General features: G+C 44.5%; 1 pseudogene; it reads left to right on the forward strand.

The window, feature by feature from the left end:
* The window catches only part of LOC130194791 (gastrula zinc finger protein XlCGF8.2DB-like), a 36,575-nt pseudogene that overhangs the window by 3,597 nt on the left and 13,005 nt on the right, over positions 1 to 19,973 (forward strand).

The raw sequence follows: 19,973 nt of genomic DNA on the forward strand, positions 1-19,973 counted from the left end.
GCTTATCGAAGTATTACACCGGGAATTCCAGGCTCTGCGCCACAGCCTGGAATTCAGTCAGAACCAAATCGACACTCTTACTAAGGACAACAAGTCACTCCATCACTCTGTCAATACGATAACCACCCAGCTCACCTCTGTTTCCGCTGACAACAAAGCTATGAAACAAACCATCCTGGACTTACAAGCGCGCAGTATGAGTGACAATCTAGTCTTTACCGGCATTAACGAACAAACCTCAGAAAACCCAGAAAAAACCATCAAAGAATTCATGTCCATACAGCTCAAACTACCCGCAGAGACCGTCAACAACATAACTTTCCACCGCGTCCACCGCCTGGGACCGCAGAACAACAGCCGGCCGCGGCCAATCGTCGCTAAATTTGAACACTATAAACAAAAAGAACAGGTCAAACAACAAGGCAGGCAGCTCAGAGGAACGGACTATGGACTCAACGATCAATACCCAAAAGAAATCATGCAACGTCGCAAAGTTTTATTTCCAATCCGCAAAAACATGATGAAAGAAGGAAAGAAAGCAATAATATCACTGGACAGACTTTACATGGACAATTGTACCGCGATAAGGACGTAACCCTCTGGCTCTTCTAGACCCCCGTTCGCTCTCGCTCTCTCTCTCTCTCTCCTGTCCCTACATATCCGCATACATACACAAAACTTCCCATCGTAATCTCGATATGCCCCCCTCTCTTTTCTTTGCATTTCACTGTTTCGATTATTATATTATTTAGTATTGCATCCATGTCGTACTGTACCTGACAGTATGAACCCCGATCTGGTTCACACATTGCCTTGTATTTCTGTTATGTGTAATGTGTTACTTACTTTGTTGTCTTCACGTTCCTATGTTTGTTTGTTTTGTATATGTTTGTTCTTCCCTGATTCAGTGTCTGCTCATACTGCTGTGTCATTTACACACAAACACACACACACACACACACCAACATTAACACTCAGTCTATAGTAATTCAACCAACATGTCTTCTCTCAAATTCTTAACCTGGAATATCCATGGAGTTGGTTCTAAAGCAAAACAAGTTAAAGTTCTGAATCATCTGGCTAAGCTGCAAGCAGATATATGCTTAGTACAAGAAACACATCTCTCAGAATCAGGTCACAACAAATTTAAATCAACACAATTCACTCATTCATTTTCAGCTCACTACAACACAAAACAAAGAGGGGTCTGTATTTTAATTAACAAGACAGTTTCCTTTATCCACAACTCCACCATCACGGACCCAGAAGGCCGGTTTATCATTATTAACATATCCATCAACAATAGTCCAGTCACAATCTGTAATGTTTATGGCCCAAACTCTGATGATCCATCCTTTTTTCATAATATTTTTTCATCCCTCTCAAACATTTTCAACTGTCCAGTCATAATAGGAGGCGATTTTAATACAGTTATCGACCCATCAGTAGACCGATCTAATATTACAAATCATAAACGTACCTGGCAATCCACAGAAACAATAAAACAGTTCATGAGGGATTGTGGTCTTGGCGATAGTTGGCGATTACAGAACCCCAACGCAAGAGAATACCCAACGCATCATCTCACTCTTCCGGTAAACTCTGGTTGCCAGCTCAACAGCGAGCATGACTTCTTCTTCTCTCCCTCCCGCTCCCTCTTGCTCAGTGTGTCTCATGTATAGTTATCCCCCTGCCTCCCTTAATGATAACGATACATGCAACAAGTGTAGTTTATTTGCTAGGTTGGAGGCAGGTCTAAGTGGGTTAGATGCACGGCTCCGCGCCATCGAAGCTCAGACAGCTATGCTAGTTAGCCCGCCCTCTCCCGTAGTCGGCGCGGAGCTACAGTCAGCTGATAGCTGTTCCCCGGCGGTAACCGTGCAGCCGGATGGTTGGGTAACTGTTCGCAGGAGTAGTAAGTCTACACAGAAGCCCGCTGTGCACCAACCACTTCACGTTTCGAACCAGTTTTCCCTGCTCAGCGACACACCCGCTGAGGAACACACCATGGTTATCGGGAGCTCTATAGTCAGGAACGTGAAAATAGCGAAGCCGCGGACCAGAGTCGTGTGCCTCCTGGGGCCCAGAGCGGGCGACGTGGAGTCTTGTTTGAAGCTGCTGGCTAAGGACAAGCGGAGATACAGTCAGATTGTAATACACGCCGGTGGTAATGACGCCCGAGCCCGTCGGTCGGAAGTCACTAAAATTAATGTGGAATCGGTGTGTGCTTATGCCAAGACGTTGTCGGACACCGTAATTTTCTCTGGCCCTCTCCCAAATTTGCAGACAGACGAATTGTATAGCCGAATGTCGTCTTTCAACCGCTGGCTGTCGAGGTGGTGCCCAGCGAATAATGTGGGCTACGTAGACAACTGGAAGACTTTCTGGGGAAAACCTGATCTGATGAGGAGACGGCATTCATCCCACGTTGGACGGAGCGCGTCTCATTTCTGCGAATATGACCAAGTTGATCACCGGACTTAATCCATGACAATCCAGGGTTCAGATCAGGAACCGGGAGCAGAGTTGTAGTTTAACACCCTTCTCTGCTCTTCCATTCGAGCAGTTACCCACCCATGACTTTAGAGTAGAGACTGTGTCTGTCCCACGGCCACTTCAATTAAATAAATCAAAAGTAAGCAGAAGAGGAGTCGTACACAATAACCTTATACAAGTTAACACCATTATTTCAGCAGTGCAACAAAATAGGTCTATTAAATGTGGTCTCCTAAATATTCGATCTCTGTCATCTAAAGCTGTGTTACTAAATGATTTAATATCAGATAATCACATTGATTGGATTTGGCTCTCGACGAAGGCGGTCGCAATTTTCTCCCCCTCTCCTCCCCATGACCTTCCCTTCCCTGCTTGGCTTCTCTCGTCATGTCTTGTCTGTCTCTATACTGGAGAGACTCTCTACGCATCGCTCTTCGAACTAAAAACCATGGACGTAATCAACTGGTCCTTAAACGCAATTGACACCATCTTCTCGACGAGAAGCTCGAGTTCGGGGGAACCTGCCTGTCCTGCTGGGACGAATGTTGCTGGATACACGATGGACGCGTGGGCGAAGTGGCGGGTCTTGTGCCTAGCACCACTCTCCGTGGAGGACGTAGAAGACATCTACCTATTCGGAACTATGATTACAGGATTTCTGCTGTTTGGATTTGGCGCTGCCCTGGCTTATCGGAAAATTAAGGAAACGGTGACAGCCGTTAAAAGCCCCCTAAGGCTGCCCGACATGATTGACGCGTTGGGCAGAGTTGTTGGCACTCAGACTTTGGCATTAAACCGTCAGAATGACAACATCGTGGAGAAGCTGACGGCTCTGCAAATGAAATTGGATCGATTTGAAATCCTATTGGCAAACGGGAGGAAATTGGAGGAATAGTGGGTGCGCAAAGCCGCTACTGGAAGACCAAACAATCCCAATCTTATCTGCTTTCGGCTCCCTCTACCAGGACGGGCCTTGGCCTTGTCCAAGGCCGTGACTGGAACAACAACTCCCCCGAAGATCACTGAAGCGAGACTCTCTCTCATTCCCTTCCCCCTATCCACAGACACCTGTGGTTGTTTTCTCCCCAGGACCCTTCAAGGCCATCTCCATGGCAACGACCATCTTGTGGACTGAGAACTTTGTCTGTTGTGGACTGGGGGAGGACGATACACCGGGCCACTCACACACGAACTTCAACAAACTGAAATGCACTCACTACCCCCCCCCCCCATCCCACGCCTTCGCCTGCTTTGCCCCCCCAGGGTGACAGGACGGGGTCTGCGTCCGGCGCCGTGACGGCGAAGGACCGGGCTGGCTGCTTGTCGGTGCTGGTTACCTTCTGCCCCCAATGACGGGGCTATCGCCCAGTCTTTGGATTACCTCCCCTCCCTTCCTACTCGTTGCAAGTCATGTCTAAGATGTATGTGCTTATGTGCAATGGTGTTTTTTGTTTCTCCTGCTCCCACACTGTACCCCTCTAGGGGCATAGTCGGGGGGTGGCTTTTTCTTTTTCTCGCCTCTCTTCCCTCATGTTATGCTGTCATCTTTCATCCACCCTTTCCTAGATGGCGCCATGACGGCGCCTCGGTGTCTTGGTGCGCGATTCTTGCACCTTCCGCCAAAAAAAGTTCCTCGTTTGTTTGTGAAAACATTCTTTGGCAATAAACCTGTTTCTGATTCTGATTCTGATTCTGATTCTGATTTATGTTGCCTAACTGAAACCTGGCTGAGCCATGAAGAATATGTCTGCCTGAATGAATCGACTCCTCCAAGTCATATTAATACTCACATTCCTCGAGGCACCGGTCGAGGAGGTGGAGTAGCAGCCATCTTTGAATCGAGCCTATTAATTAATCCTCAACCAAAATTACACTACACCTCATTTGAAAGCCTTGTTCTTAGTCTTTCACATCCAACCTGGAAAACACTACAGCCAATTCGATTTGTGATTCTGTACCGGCCACCAGGTCCATATTCAGAGTTTATATCTGAATTCTCAGAATTTATATCAAGTTTGGTTCTTAAAACCGATAAAGTTATTATTGTTGGAGATTTTAATATCCATGTGGATGTTGATAATGATTGCCTTAGTGCTGCATTCATCTCCTTGTTGGACTCGATTGGCTTCTGTCAGAGAGTACAGAAACCCACTCACAGCTTTGGCCACACGCTTGATCTTGTTCTTACTTATGGCGTTGACATTGAGCATTTGAACGTCTTCCCACAGAATCCTCTTCTGTCAGACCACAACCTCATAACTTTTGAATTTATACTACCGGAGTGTACTCCGTTAGTCAAAAGTTTCTACACCAGATGTCTAACTGACAGTGCTGTAGCTAAATTTAAAGAAGCGATTCCTTCTGTATTTGATTCGATACCACGTCTCAATATAACAGAGGACTCCTGGTCTAACTTTAGTCCGTCCCAGATTGATCATCTTGTTGACAGTGCCACAGGCTCTTTGAGAATGACACTGGACTCGATAGCGCCTCTGAAGAAGAAGACAGTGAGGAAGAGGAGGTTTGCTCCCTGGTATAACCCTCAGACCCGCAAACTGAAGCAAACGTCACGAAAGCTTGAACGCATATGGCGTTCAACTAATCTCGAAGAATCCCGCTTAGTTTGGCGAGATAGTCTTAAAACATATAAGAAGGCCCTCCGTAATGCCAGAGCAGCCTATTACTCATCAGTAATAGAAAAAAATAAAAACAACCCCAGGTTTCTCTTCAGCACTGTAGCCAGGCTGACAGAGAGTCACAGCTCTGTGGAGCCGAGCATTCCTATAAACCTTAGTGGTAATGACTTTATGAACTTCTTTAATGAAAAGATTTTAACTATTAGGGACAAGATTAATATTCTCTTGCCCATAACCAGTGCCAATCTGTCCTCAAGTGGAATGGCCTTGGAAACCGCTGTATGCCCTGGTGTATATTTGGAGGGCTTTTCTCCCATCAACCGTGACCAATTATCTTCAATGGTTTCTACTTCGAACATGTCTACCTGTCTCTTGGACCCCATCCCGACGAGGCTGCTTAAAGACGTTTTGCCTTTAATTGGCGGCTCTCTATTAGATATTATCAATGTGTCTCTGCTAACAGGCCACGTACCACACTCCTTCAAAGTGGCTGTTATTAAACCTCTCCTGAAGAAGCCCACTCTGGATCCAGAGGTATTGGCTAACTACAGACCGATCTATAACCTCCCCTTCCTCTCCAAGATCCTTGAGAAAGTGGTCGCAAATCAGTTGTGCGACTTTCTACATCATAATAGTTTATTTGAGAAATTTCAATCAGGATTTAGAAAACACCACAGCATCGAGACGGCACTGGTGAAAATTACAAATGACCTCTTAATGGCAGCAGATAAAGGACTCCTCTCTGTCCTGGTCTTGTTAGACCTTAGTGCTGCATTCGACACCATTGACCATGACATCCTGTTACAGAGACTGGAGCAGTCGATTGGCATTTCAGGCACGGCACTAATTTGGTTTAAATCCTATTTATCAGATCGATCTCAGTTTGTATTTGTAAACGATGACGCCTCGATAACCACCAACGTTAATCACGGAGTTCCACAAGGTTCTGTGCTTGGACCAATTCTATTTACCTTATACATGCTTCCTTTGGGCAATATTATCAGGAAACACTCCATAAACTTTCATTGTTATGCAGATGATACTCAACTATATTTATCGATAAAACCAGAGGAGAGCAACCAACTCTGTAAAATTCAAGCATGTCTTAAAGACATAAAACCATGGATGACCTGCAACTTCTTGATGTTAAACTCAGACAAAACCGAAGTAATTTTAATCGGCCCTGAGCACCTCAGAGATCAATTATCTGGTGATGTGGATTCTGTAGACGGCATTGCCCTGGCATCCAACACCACTGTAAAGAATCTTGGCGTTATCTTTGATCGGGACTTGTCCTTTAACTCCCATATAAAGCAAATCTCAAGGACTGCATTCTTTCATCTACGTAATATTTCAAAAATCAGGCACATCTTGTCTCAAAAAGATGCAGAAAAATTGGTTCACGTTCGTTACTTCGAGACTGGATTACTGCAACTCCTTATTATCAGGCTGCTCTAATAAATCTCTTAGGTCCCTCCAGTTGATCCAGAATGCTGCAGCTCGTGTTCTCACTAAAACTAAGGAAGAGATCACATCACTCCTGCACTAGCTGCTCTGCACTGGCTCCCAGTAAAATCAAGAATCACTTTTAAAATTCTTCTCTTAACCTACAAAGCCTTGATTGGTGATGCTCCATCATATCTTAAGGAGCTTGTAGTACCATATTGCCCACTAGAGAGCTACGCTCACTAAATGCGGGACTACTTGTAGTTCCTAGAGTCTTAAAAAGTAGAATGGGAGCCAGAGCCTTTAGTTATCAAGCTCCTCTTTTATGGAACCAGCTTCCAATTTCAGTCCGGGAGGCAGACAGTCACCTCGTTTAAGAGTAGACTTAAGACCTTCCTCTTTGACAGAGCTTATAGTTAGGGCTGAATCAGGTTTGCCCTGGTCCAGCCCCTTGATATGCTGCTATAGGCTTATAGCTGCCGGGGACGTTTTAGGATGCACTGAGTACCTATCTCCTCTTTTTTCTCTCCTTATGGATGAATTTTCATCTCTCAATCACACGTTACTAACTCTGCTTTCTCCCCGGAGTCCTTTTGACTTCACGTCTCATGGGGTCATCGGACCCTATGAGACGGCATAGATCCTATCTGCCTGATGGATCGTCTGGGTCGTGGAATTCCTGCTCCTGACTACGCCACTGTCCTGTTGAGACTCCGCCCACTGTTGAGACTCCGCCCACTCTTCCTCCCCACCGCCATCTGCCTGATGGATCGTGGAGGTCTCCATCGTGGAATATGCCTACTATGAACTATTCATACACTCTGTCATATTCATTGAATGTATTTTAACTCTAAATCTGTCCTTCTGTACACATTACATCTATTGCATCTGTCCATCCTGGAGAGGGATCCTCCTCTGTTGCTCTCCTGCAGGTTTCTTCCCTTTTTTTCCCCCTGAAGGGTTATTTGGGAGTTTTTCCTGGTCCGATGTGAGGTTTTGGGGCAGGGATGTCTATGTGTACAGATTGTAAAGCACTCCGAGACAAATTTGTAATTTGTGAAATTGGGCTATACAAATAAACTGAATTGAATTGAATTCTTCTCTCCGGTTCACCGTTCACACTCACGCATTGACTTCTTCCTTAACAGCAATTCAATTATATTGGATATTTCAGACTCAAAGATTCACCCTATAATTATCAGCGACCATGCTCCCGTAACATTTACATGGAACAGAATTAACATACATAAACCAATCACTAGATGGCGTTTCAATACGTCTCTTCTCAAAGACCCTCAGTTTGACAGTCTGATTAAAAAAGAGTGGGCATCCTTCCTAGAAATAAATGATTCCCCAGAGTCATCACCGACCCTTCTATGGGAAACAGGGAAAGCAGTTTTAAGAGGAATAATCATTTCATTTTCCGTCTCCAAAAAAAAGAAGAAGCTGAACTGGAACAACAAATCAACCAACTTGAAATCATTTATGCAAGCAACCCAACATTGGAAACCCAAAACGAATTGAGAAAATATAAATTACAAATAAATGAAATAATAAATAATAAAACTCAATTCCTAATACACAGACACAGACAAGAACATTTTCACCATAGCAATAAATCTGGTAAATATTTGGCAAGTCAAATTAAACAAAATAAGGAAAAAACTACAATCACAATCATTAAAGACTCAACAGGGAATCCAACAAATTCACCCGATGAAATCAATAAAATCTTCAGAAGTTTTTATGCCAAACTTTATTCATCTGAAAAGGACCCACACCCAGAAGACATCCATTCATTTCTCAACAGCATTGATTTACCACAGATTAACAAAGAACAAAATAACACACTTGACTCCCCATTAACACAGGATGAACTTTGTACTGCCCTCCATCTCAGGCCCAACAACAAAGCACCCGGACCTGATGGCTACCCTGCAGAGTTCTATAAACACTTCAGCTTCATCATAGCTCCACTTTTTCACAAGATGATAACAGAAATAAAACAAAATTCTCAATTCCCAGCTAGCATGAATACAGCCTGTATATCCCTCCTCCTCAAACCAAACAAAGATCCAACTCTTCCATCAAGCTACTATCCCATTTCCCTCCGCTGGATGAAACTACCACTATCACTATCACTCATGGGCAGAATAGCAACAGATAAAATGACAATTCTTCCTAAAATAAATTACCGATTCACAATGATTCCATCTCAACCCACCCACTCCTGGTTCAAATCTCTTGACTCACTCATCACTAAATTTTACTGGTAAAATAAGACACCAAGAATAAAACTGGCCACTTTACAACAAACAAAAAAACAAGGAGGACTTGAAGCTCCAAATTATTCTCACTACTCACTAGCAAACCAACTTCAATACATTCTTAAATGGATCCACCCCACTCACTCAGACAACACATGGTTAGACATAGAACAGACAGTATGTAAGGACATCCAGATTTCAGACCTACCATTTCTCAGCCAATCAGTCAAACGCCATCCTTGTTTCAAAATGGTAACAATAGCAGAAACTCAGACAGCCTGGTGGAAATTCCACAAAATCACTAATATCACTTTTGCACCCTCAAATGTCACCCCTATATGGAACAATCCGGACATTCTAAGCAGTAATAAGCCTTTAAATCTCCACACATGGTCCACTAAAGGCATCACTCATTTGAAACACATCTTTAATAACAATACCCTGGTTTCATTCCCCCATTTGGTTCAGAAGTACGGCATCGGGAAAAATCACTTTCTGGAATATCTACAACTTAAATCATCCCTTCAAACAAAATTCAACATTAAGGCCACACATTTGGAATTACCTTCCTCAACCTCACAGTTAATTAATATCACCTCCTCAAATAAATTAATCTCAAAAATATGTAGCATAATATCACACTCTGAAATAATAACCATACCAATAATAAAATGGGAATTTGACTTAGCTATCACTCCTGATGCCGACTTCTGGACCAAAATCTGTACAAATATATATTTTATGACCAAAAATACAAATTTACAATTAATACAATATAAAATACTTCACAGAATTCACTACACTGGGCACAACAGGGAGGAAGCGCTGTGCCAACGGCTGCTTGTTTCAGTAGTGGCGTTTTGCTTTTATTTTATTGTCTTTTTTTTGCACTTTTCCTCTCTTTTTCTTCTTCTTTTCTTTCACGTTTGTCTTAGTTACGGTCGGACACTGGACCATAACTACTTTTTTCGATACTTCTACTGTGGCTTTTGTTCACTTTGTCGTGAGTATCGGTGAGCCGCAGCATAACAATGACTGGGACCGTCGTCTACTCGCGCTCAGCTGATCGCGCTGTGCAGGCCGAAGCTTCTGCCTGGAGAAAGACCTGTGATCCCGCTGGAGCTACGGAGAAGGGCTCGCGGCTGCCGAGCGGGTGTCAAGCGGAGGGCTAAAACGAGGAGATACAAACCCTCGGTACCGTCGATCATAACGGGGAACGTGAGGTCTTTGGCGAATAAGACGGATGAGCTCGGCGCGCTGGTAATGACCGAGAGGGTCTTCCGTGAGAGCAGTCTCTTGTGTTTCACTGAGACGTGGCTGCACGCGGACTATCCGGATCACAGCGTCTTTGCCCGGCTTCAGGACTGTTCGGGCTGACAGAGACGCTACACAGAGCGGTAAGAAGAGGGGGGGCGGGATCGCTGTTTATGTGAATGAACGGGGGTGGCACCCGGACCAGGTGTGCGTGAAGGAGGGGTTCTGTAGGCCGAAGATTGAACTGTTGGGCGTGCGGATGCGCCCGTACTATTTGCCGAGAGAGTTCACGTCCGCCATTGTGGTTGTCGGTATGCGTGCCGCCATCAGCTGACGCTGAGGAAGCTGTGGACACCATCCACTCCACTGTGTCTGCTCTGCTGAATCATCAGCCTGGAGCATTCATGGCTATCACTGGTGACTTTAACCACACCACATTGGATAAAGCTCTGCCAACCTTCCATCAATACATAGACTGCCCAACTAGGAACAATAAAACTCTGGACTTGCTGTATGCTAATACTAAGGACATACAGCGCCACTGCCCTTCCCCTCGGCAGGTCTGATCATGACCTGGTCCGGCTGACACCCAGGTATGTTCCTCTGGTGAAGAGGCTGCGGTGACCACCAGGACTGTGAGGAGGTGGTCTATGGAGGCTAACGACGCTCTACAGGACTGCTTGAGTCAACGGACTGGGATGTGCTGTGTGGACCGCACGGGAGGACATCAACAGTATGACCGACTGCATCACGGAATACATCAAGTTCTGTGAACACACCACCATCCCATCACGGACTGTGCGCTGCTTCCCCAACAACAAGCCCTGGATCACCAGGGACCTGTAAGAGCTTCTTAACATGAAAGCTGCTTTCAGGTCTGGAGACAGGATGAGCTGAGAGAGCCCAGCGCAACCTGAAGGTGAAGCTCAGGAGGCAAGGACTCCTACAGGAGGAAGCTGGAGGCCAAACTCCAGCTGAACAACACAAGGAGGTGTGGTCTGGCATGAAGCAGATAACTGGCTTCAAGGTGGGAGGAGACAGCCAGGGGCTCCTGGAGAGGCCAACGAGCTGAACTGTTTTTCAATAGGTTCAGTTCACAGCCCTCCCCGTCTCCTCACACATCACACCTCCCAAACACCTCCTCCCCTCTGTCCCCCTGCTGAGCTGCACATCCACCGAGCCCTCAATAACAATGGGCTCCTCCACCTCCCCTCTCTCTGTGACGACTGACCAGGTGAGAAGACAGCTGGAGAAACTACACCAGCGCAGAGCTGAAGGTCCTGATGGCATCAGCCCCAGGGTCCTAAAGACCTGCGCCACCCAGCTGTCTGGTGTCCTGCAGCGCCTCTTCAACCTCAGCCTGAGGCTGGGGAAGTCCAGTGCTGTGGAAGGCGTCGTGCCTGGTCCCTGTCCCAAAGAAGGCAGGACCATCTGGCCTCAACGACTACCGACGGGTCGCCCTCACCTCCCATGTGATGAAGGTGCTGGAGAGGCTGGTCTTGGCCCACCTCCGGCCGCAGGTGAAATCATCGTTGGACCCTCTGCAATTTGCTTACCAGCCTCATGTGGGAGTGGACGCGCCATCATCTACCTGCTGCGAGCTCAGTCGCACCTGGATGGAACCGATGTCTCTGTGAGAGTCACTTTCTTTGACTTCTCCAGTGCATTTAACACCATCCAGCCATTGCTGCTGAGTGAGAAGCTGCGGTGGCAGTGTGGACGCGTCCACCATCTCCTGGATCACTGACTACCTCACAGGCAGACCACAGTTTGTCAGAATGGGCCGTGTGCTGTCTGGAACGGTGGTCAGTGATGTTGGAGCCCCACAGGAACTGTTCTGTCTCCTTCCTCTTCACCCTGTACACCAGTGACTTCCAGTACAACACGGAGTCATGCCATCTGCAGAAGTACTCTGATGATTCTGCAGTGGTCGGGTGTATTAGGGATGGACGGGAGGAGGAGTACAGGGCAGTGGTGAGTGACTTTGTAAAGTGGGCGATGAGAACCACCTGCGGCTGAACGTGGCCAAGACCAGAGAGATGGTGGTGGACTTCAGGAGGAAGGCGACAGCTCCTACACCTCTGAGTGTCCTGGGAGTGGGCGTGGACATGGTGGAGGAGTACAAGTACCTGGGCGTCTCCATCGACAGCCGACTGAACTGGAAGGCCAACATCAACGCTGTGTACAAGAAGGGATGAGTCGTCTCTTTTTCCTGAGAAAGCTTGATCCTTCAACGTGTGCAGCAAGATGCTGGAGTTATTCTACCAGTCGGTTGTCGCCAGTGTGCTGCACTTTGCCATTGTCTGCTGGGGAGCAGCATCGGGCCGGTGACACCAGCCGTCTTAACAAACTGGTTAGGAAGGCTGGCTCCATCATCGGCTGCCAGCTGGAGCACCTGGAACAGGTGGTGGAGAGGAGGTCGTTGAAGAAACTGGTGTCCATATTGGACAACCCGGACCACCCTCTCCACCACCTCCTACAGGGACAGAGGAGTACTTTCTCCAGACGTCTCCTCACGCTCCGCTGCCACAAGGAGAGATACAGGAGAACATTCCTGCCGACGGCTATGAGGCTCTACAACAGTTCACCTCTTGCCAGATCACCCTAACCCTTCTTATATTTTGTGTTTTGTTTTTTTATTCTTGTGTTGCTGCTACTGACTCGACAAATTTCCCCTTGGGGATTAATAAAGTATATATCTATCTATCTATCTATCTAACATGTTTAAAATGGGTTTCACTACAGACATCTGTCCACATTGCATGCAAAATACTCAGGATAGTTACATTCACGCCACCTGGCACTGCACACCAGTTCAACACTTTTGGAAACAAATAACTGAGTCATTGTCTGTTTTCCTGGGCTGCCTCATCCCATTATCCCCATCACTCTGTTTACTGGGAGACATCTCATCTATAAACCTGAGCAAAACGAATTGCAAAATACTTCTCGTGGCCCTAACTATCGCCAAGAAAACAATCCTTGTGAACTGGAAATCAAGGAATAACTCACATATCTCACACTGGAAAAATGTAATGTCAGAATATATTTCAATGGAACAACTCACCTCATCTATCATTTACAATACAACAGAACACCACGACATCTGGTCATCATTCACTATATTTTTACAAACATGACACCACTCTTATTTATTAGTTAATTCATAATGCACACGCACACACATATACACATGTACACATGCATTTGTCTTTCTTTCTTCTTCTCCTTCTAATTATTATTATTATTATTATTTTTGTTTTGTGTTTGCTTTTTTTTTTTTTTTTTTCCACAAATACTCTGACTTTATGATGTTATGTCCATTGTTTTGTCGTCTGCATTGTTTATTGTCCTCTAGGTGTTATGTCTATGTTTTGTCTTTTGTCTTATTATAAAATTTAAAAAATATATATTATATACATACATATTTGTGTATATATATATATATATATATATTTGTGTATATATATATATATATATATATTTGTAAATAAAGTTACATTACACATATAATTGCAAACAATTCGGTCAAAAGTAAAACGATACCACTTTAGTTCAACGTTAAAGTTTAATTAAAATATTAAGTTATAATAATAATAAAACATTTATTTTATCAGGCGCCGTTCAAGGCACTCAAGGTCGCCGTACAACACATTAAAACAGTTAAGACAACCGGAGAGCAGCGGCAGCTAAACGCGTCAGCGTTCACTCCCGGAAGAGACGTAATGGATGAAAGATTACAGCACAACATGAGGGTAGAGAGGCGAGGAGAACAGCCCTCAGACTACGCTCCTATCGGAAGGCAGTGTGGGAGCAGGAACACACACACCTCGGCACATAAGCACACACATTTAAACATGACTTGCAACCGGAAACAGGCGAAGGTGTGGGATGGGGGGTGAGGGTAGTGAATGCATATCAGTGTGTTGAAAGTTTGTGTGTGAGTGGCCTGTGTGTCGTCTTCCCCCAGGCCACAGTCAGACAGTTACCAGGTCGCGAGATGGTCGTTGCCACGGAGACAGCCTTGAAAAGGTCCCGACAATAGTCAACAGTCCACAGGTGTCTGTGGAGAGGGGGGAGGGAATGCGAGAGATTCTCACTTCAGCGAATTTCAGGGGAGCTGTTGTTCCAGTAACGGCCCGAAGGCCGAGCTGGTTGAGGGAGCCAAAAGCAGATAAGATTGTGATTGTTTGGTCTTGTAGTAGCTGCATTCAATTTGCACAACTACTATCCCACCATTTTCCTCACATTTTCCAAAAGATTTTCAAATCGATTCGGGCAGCCTTGGGGGGCTTTTAACAGCTGTCACCGTTTCATTCATTTTCCGATAAGCCAGGGCAGCACCAAATCCAAACAGCAGAAATCATAGTTCTGAATAGGTAGATGTCTTCAACGTCCTCCACGGAAAGGGCCGCTAGGCACACGACACGCCAACGCTCCCACGCGTCCATCGTGTAACCAGCTGCCAACGTCCCGGCAGGACAGGCAGGTTCCCCCGAACCCGAGCTTCTCGTCGAGAAGATGGTGTCAATTACCTTGAGAGACCAGTTGATCAAATCCATGGTTTTTAGTTCGAAGAGCGATGCGGAGAGAGTCTCTTAAGTATAGGACAAGACAAGACATGACGATAGGAGCCAAGCAAGGAAGGTCATGGGGAGGAGAGGGAGAGAAAAATGTGACCGCCTTCAGAGAGAGCCAAACGAGAAGAGGATGCTCATACGTTCTTTTGCCATCAGAATGATTTCACTAAATATTGGGAGCTGAATTCCAGAAATATTGATCCCACTTTTGGATATAACAAAAAAAAAGACTTCTTTTATATAGCCCAAAATCACAACCTCCGCTCAGAAGGCTTTACAGTCCGTACACATAGACATCCCTGACCTTTGACCTCACATCGGATCAGGTACAACTCGCCAAAAAACAGGGTGAACCCCTTTGAGGGTAAAAAGGAGAGAGGCCTTCAGGAGCCACCGAGGAGGAGCCTCTCCAGGATGGAGCTGTAGAGAACTGACCTCCATCCTGGTTGTCTCCACCAGGGCATGGGCGGGCAGCACGGATACTTCGGCCTGTGGCTGGACGGTGACTTTGGGTGTGGTCACAGCCGTGCACGGCCCACGTGCACTACCTACGGCAGCCCCCAGCTCTCTGGAGAGGAGGACTTCAGCCTGGACTCAGTGGAGGTCTGGGCAGTCGGGAAGACCCCCCAACCAGAAGAGGTGGGGCACTTTGTCTTTACTTAGCATCAGGGGATTTTATTTTTATATATATATATATATATTTATAGATATGTAATATATATATATATATATATTTGTATATATATTTATATACAGATATATTTAGATATAAATATTTGTATATATATTTATAAATATGTGTTTATATAAATATATATTGAGATATAATTATATATATATATATAAATATTTATAAATATATATTTATAGATACACTATATATACACTGATTTTATATATACACTAATTATATATATGGTTGAAATGCACTTATTGTAAGTCGCTTTGGATAAAAGCGTCTGCTAAATGACATGTAATGTAATGTAATATATATATATAATTATACACTGATTATATACAGTATATATATATATATGTATATATATTTATAAATAAATATATGTATATATATTTATATATACACTATATATATATTTATTTATATATACATTGCATATATATACATTTATTATATATATATTAGGGCTGTCAGCGTTAACGCGTTAATCTATGCGATTAATTTGGCTGCGTTAACGCACTAAAATATTTTAACGCAATTAACGCAACTTTGTTTACTTCCGGTGTTCGTTTAAGTTTTTGCACTCCTCTGAGTGTCAAACCGCGGCAGTACGGTTTGACACTTTCCGTTTTTAAAACAATTATTTCTCCGCGAAAATAAGGAGCAGAAATCAGTTTAAACTCGTGGATGAATCAGTCGGGTTTCCTCCTCCGCTCCTTCCTCCCGTCTCCCCCTCTGATACACAGAGGAACAGAGGGGCGACGTGTCGGGGGACGCGGCGCGGAAAGAACTCATCACACGAAACCTTCACCGTGATTGGTCAATCCGTTTGTCTGTCAACATTTAGCGAAAAAAACAACCAATGAACACTCAGTAAATCACAAGGACCTCCCACCTCACAGGTGAGGCTCATTAGCAGCCTGTCAGTCAGAGAACCAGAGAACACGGCACCAGGACAATGAGCCTCATTGTATAGTGAGCTGAGATTGTTCTGGAATGTTTGATGTATAACACATGGCCATGTGTCATATGCAAAAGCCTTTAAAAGGTGAATTTTTTGTTGTTGTAAAATCGAGAAAATGCCCCCAGCCTCCAGAGGGTTAACGTGACACGTGCATGTCAGTCAGTTTATCAAGGCCACTGGTTCTGCTGCTGTTCAGTGTTATAGATGACAGGACCAATGGGTTCTCAATATACTTCTTTTTTTTTACTCATCTGGATGTTTCACTGAAGAAACAATTTATCATCCACAATATTAAATACCTCGCTGGCACTTTATAGGTAGGAGCCTCTTTGAAAATACAGCTCTGTGTGAAGTTTGGTCTTTAAAAAGAAGAAGAAAAAAACTTTTAATCGCGATTAATGAATTTCAAAATGTGCGATTAATTAGTTAATTTTTTTTAATCGATTGACAGCCCTAATATATATTTATACACTGATTTTATATATATAAAATGAAGACCTGTGTGTTTCTGTCTACGGCGCTTCAGAGAGAGGAGAAACGGGGCCAGAAGAGCGTCCTGGATGCGAACCCGGAGCTCCGGGCCATGCTGGAGATGGCAGGGAAGACTCTCCACAGCCAGGGCCTCAGGGAGCCTCAGGAAGACCAGGACCAGTGAGATGGACCTGGTCCTGCTGGGAGTGGATCACATGTACGCCGGACTTTAAGACGTTCCTCTGTCACTACATGCAGGTTTCTCTTCCTGGTCTTTTGTGAGCTTCTAGCCACATCTTCTGTTCCTCAGATTACAGAAGCCTTGAGAAAAAGGAAGAGGAACACGTCTGGTGATCTCAACAGGTTTTACTTTAGTTCTGTCTGCACTCATAGTTTGGCAGAAGGATTTAGTTGCATTACTCCGGTTGGCCACCAGAGGATGCACCACTACCCCCAGCTCTAAAGAAAACGACAAGCAGTAGAACAACACTCAATACAAGAGCAAAGAAAACAAACTAACAGAAGGTTTCAGGTGAAACATCAAACCTGTAGAAGCTCTGCATCTATAATGACATGGATATTAAAATGACCCTGAAGGCTTCAGAGGAGGGAAGCGTCTCCATGTGTGTTTGATTACTGTCAACTGCTCTGTGACAGATGATGTTATTGCACAACAGTTTGACATGACGGCTTCTAGCCACGTACACGTGATCACATGATCACATGTTCACGTGTTCACATGATCACATGATCACATGTTCACGTGTTCACATGATCACATGATCACATGTTCACGTGTTCACATGTTCATGATGTTTTCAGCATCTGTTTATTGTTCACGGTCTCAGTCGTCCAGACGGCCTCTCCACCGGCTGCCTGCACAAGTTGATTCTTGCTGTGTACACATATATATATATATACATACATGAATATTAAACTTCCTGTAGTCACCACTCTCGATCAAAACGTTCACGGACCCAACTGCACCGCCTGGTTCTGGTGAGATTCTCAGAGACCACGTGATCATGACGTCAGAGCCAGTTGAAAAACGCCTTTTAAGGGCATGAGATCTCCTCTGGGTGCACGGGGCAGACCCAGTGCGTCATACATCCAACTGCGCATGCGTCGTTCAGACATGGACCGCGAGGAGCCTCCGGTGTCTGTCCCCGTGTCTCCAGGAGAAATGATGAGACTGTTGGTGAAGCAGCAAGTCCACGCGGCCGTTGAAGAGTCTTTTGGGCTGTTGGACACATTGACAGCAGCTTATGAGGACACCGTGTCTCAGTTGAGAGAACAATGGCGACACACATCAGGTTGGTGCTTCTTCTTCACTGGTCCCGTTGTGACGGTTTAACACTGCGGTCCACTCAGCCGACACTGACATGTTAGTGCGCCTCTATACTGATGTTCACGGTAAACACATTCGATCGGGAGCACGCGAGGTTTTGACAAAGTTAGCGGAAAGACTCACGTGATACAACATCCGGTGTTGCAAAGTTAGCGTAAAGAACCACGTGAAACAACATCCGTTTTTCAAAATAAGATGTCGACAAATCATATGACGTTTCTCAATATGCGTTATTGTGTGTACCTTTCTCTACTTGTGGACTCGTGAAACGTCATCAGTCTCAGCTCGAGTACATGTTCCAATTCAAAGTTCGCTTCTCGCAAAGCACGGTCAAAATGCCTGGATGTGACTTGATCCTCCCACTTTCCGGAGGATGCATCAGAGGAGACTTGTGCGGACTCTGGCCAGCCGATATCCCAGAATGCATTTCACCAGCAACCAGAAACAATAGCGGAGGAGAAAATAAACGACTGACAGTTGACTTTTTATAAATACTACTGTTGTTGAGTCACGGAATGTAATTTTACGATGTTTTCAGGCAAGAGGTTAGTAGTTTAAAAATGAAATCTGTGGTCGGTTTGTTATGATTCAGCCTAATATAGATCTGCGCTGTAGATTTGAGGTTCTGCTCGCTCACTGAGCTCCGGAGCGTCCGGCTGACGGTCAGCTCGCTGAGAGCAGCCTGATCTCGGAAGGACTTTTTTAAATGCTCCGCTGGCTCTGATGTCTCCGTAGCGGTTAAACATGAGATATAATTCGGTTTGGAGGATCTAACAAGCACAAAGAGTTTATTATTTATTCACAGATAACGTTACATCAGTTTGACTGAGGGTTAAGATTCATAACTTAATATTTTAATTAAACTTTAACGTTGAACTCATGGTGTCTTTTTACTTTTGACCGAATTGTTTGCAATTACATGTGTAATATAACTATATATACATACACATATATATATATATGTATGTATATAACATATTTATTATATATACATATTTATATATCATCTAAATATGTATAAACAATATAAATAAATGTTTTTATTTTGTACACAATATTCATACAATTATATCTGTGATTATTATATTTTTAATTGTGCGTATACATGTATATATATATATAATCCACATACTGTACATAATTCAAACTAAAATAATTATATTTAAAGAATAATGAAAAAAGCAGGGTTGTCATATTTTTTTTGACTAAAAAATAATTTACAGTGAATAATTTCAGTAAACTCAGGAGCAAGAACAGCTGATGTGGTGACGTCATCAAGTCAGCTGCTGTTCCAATCGCAGAAAGACCGTCCTCCAAAAGAACACAAGTCTGTACTCGGTGTACTTTGAATTGAGAAACGCCGCTAGTCAGTGCGGTTACATGCAATCGAATTATTGGCTTAGTCGGACTGAAATCGAATTATCCGTTTCATGTAAACACCTTAGTCGGACTATGTGCGGTCCGACTTCGATCCGATTAACACCCTGGATAGCTCGGTCCGATCCAGTTGATAATTCGACTCGCGGCATGTAACTCTGAATTCGATTCGCAACTGGACTTTGCGTCTGCGCATGCTCGAGATCCCTCCGCCCTCCTCCCTCCCATGTCGTGACCCGGAAGTCGAAAGAGACGATAAATTAAATTCTCCGTGTACCTTCGGCGACGGCGTCTTCTCTCCGTTATCAACTCAGCCAATAGCGCCATTTGCATTCGCTGTACTCCTATTTACACCATGGAAGAACAGTAGAGGGATGTAGCTTCGCCTCGCTCTCTGTTCGCCATCTTTCTCGAAATGTTGTTGTTGATAGTGGTGAAGAGGTCAAGCGGAAATG

The sequence above is a fragment of the Pseudoliparis swirei genome, chromosome 6, assembly GCF_029220125.1.
Source record: "Pseudoliparis swirei isolate HS2019 ecotype Mariana Trench chromosome 6, NWPU_hadal_v1, whole genome shotgun sequence".
NCBI lineage: Eukaryota > Metazoa > Chordata > Actinopteri > Perciformes > Liparidae > Pseudoliparis > Pseudoliparis swirei.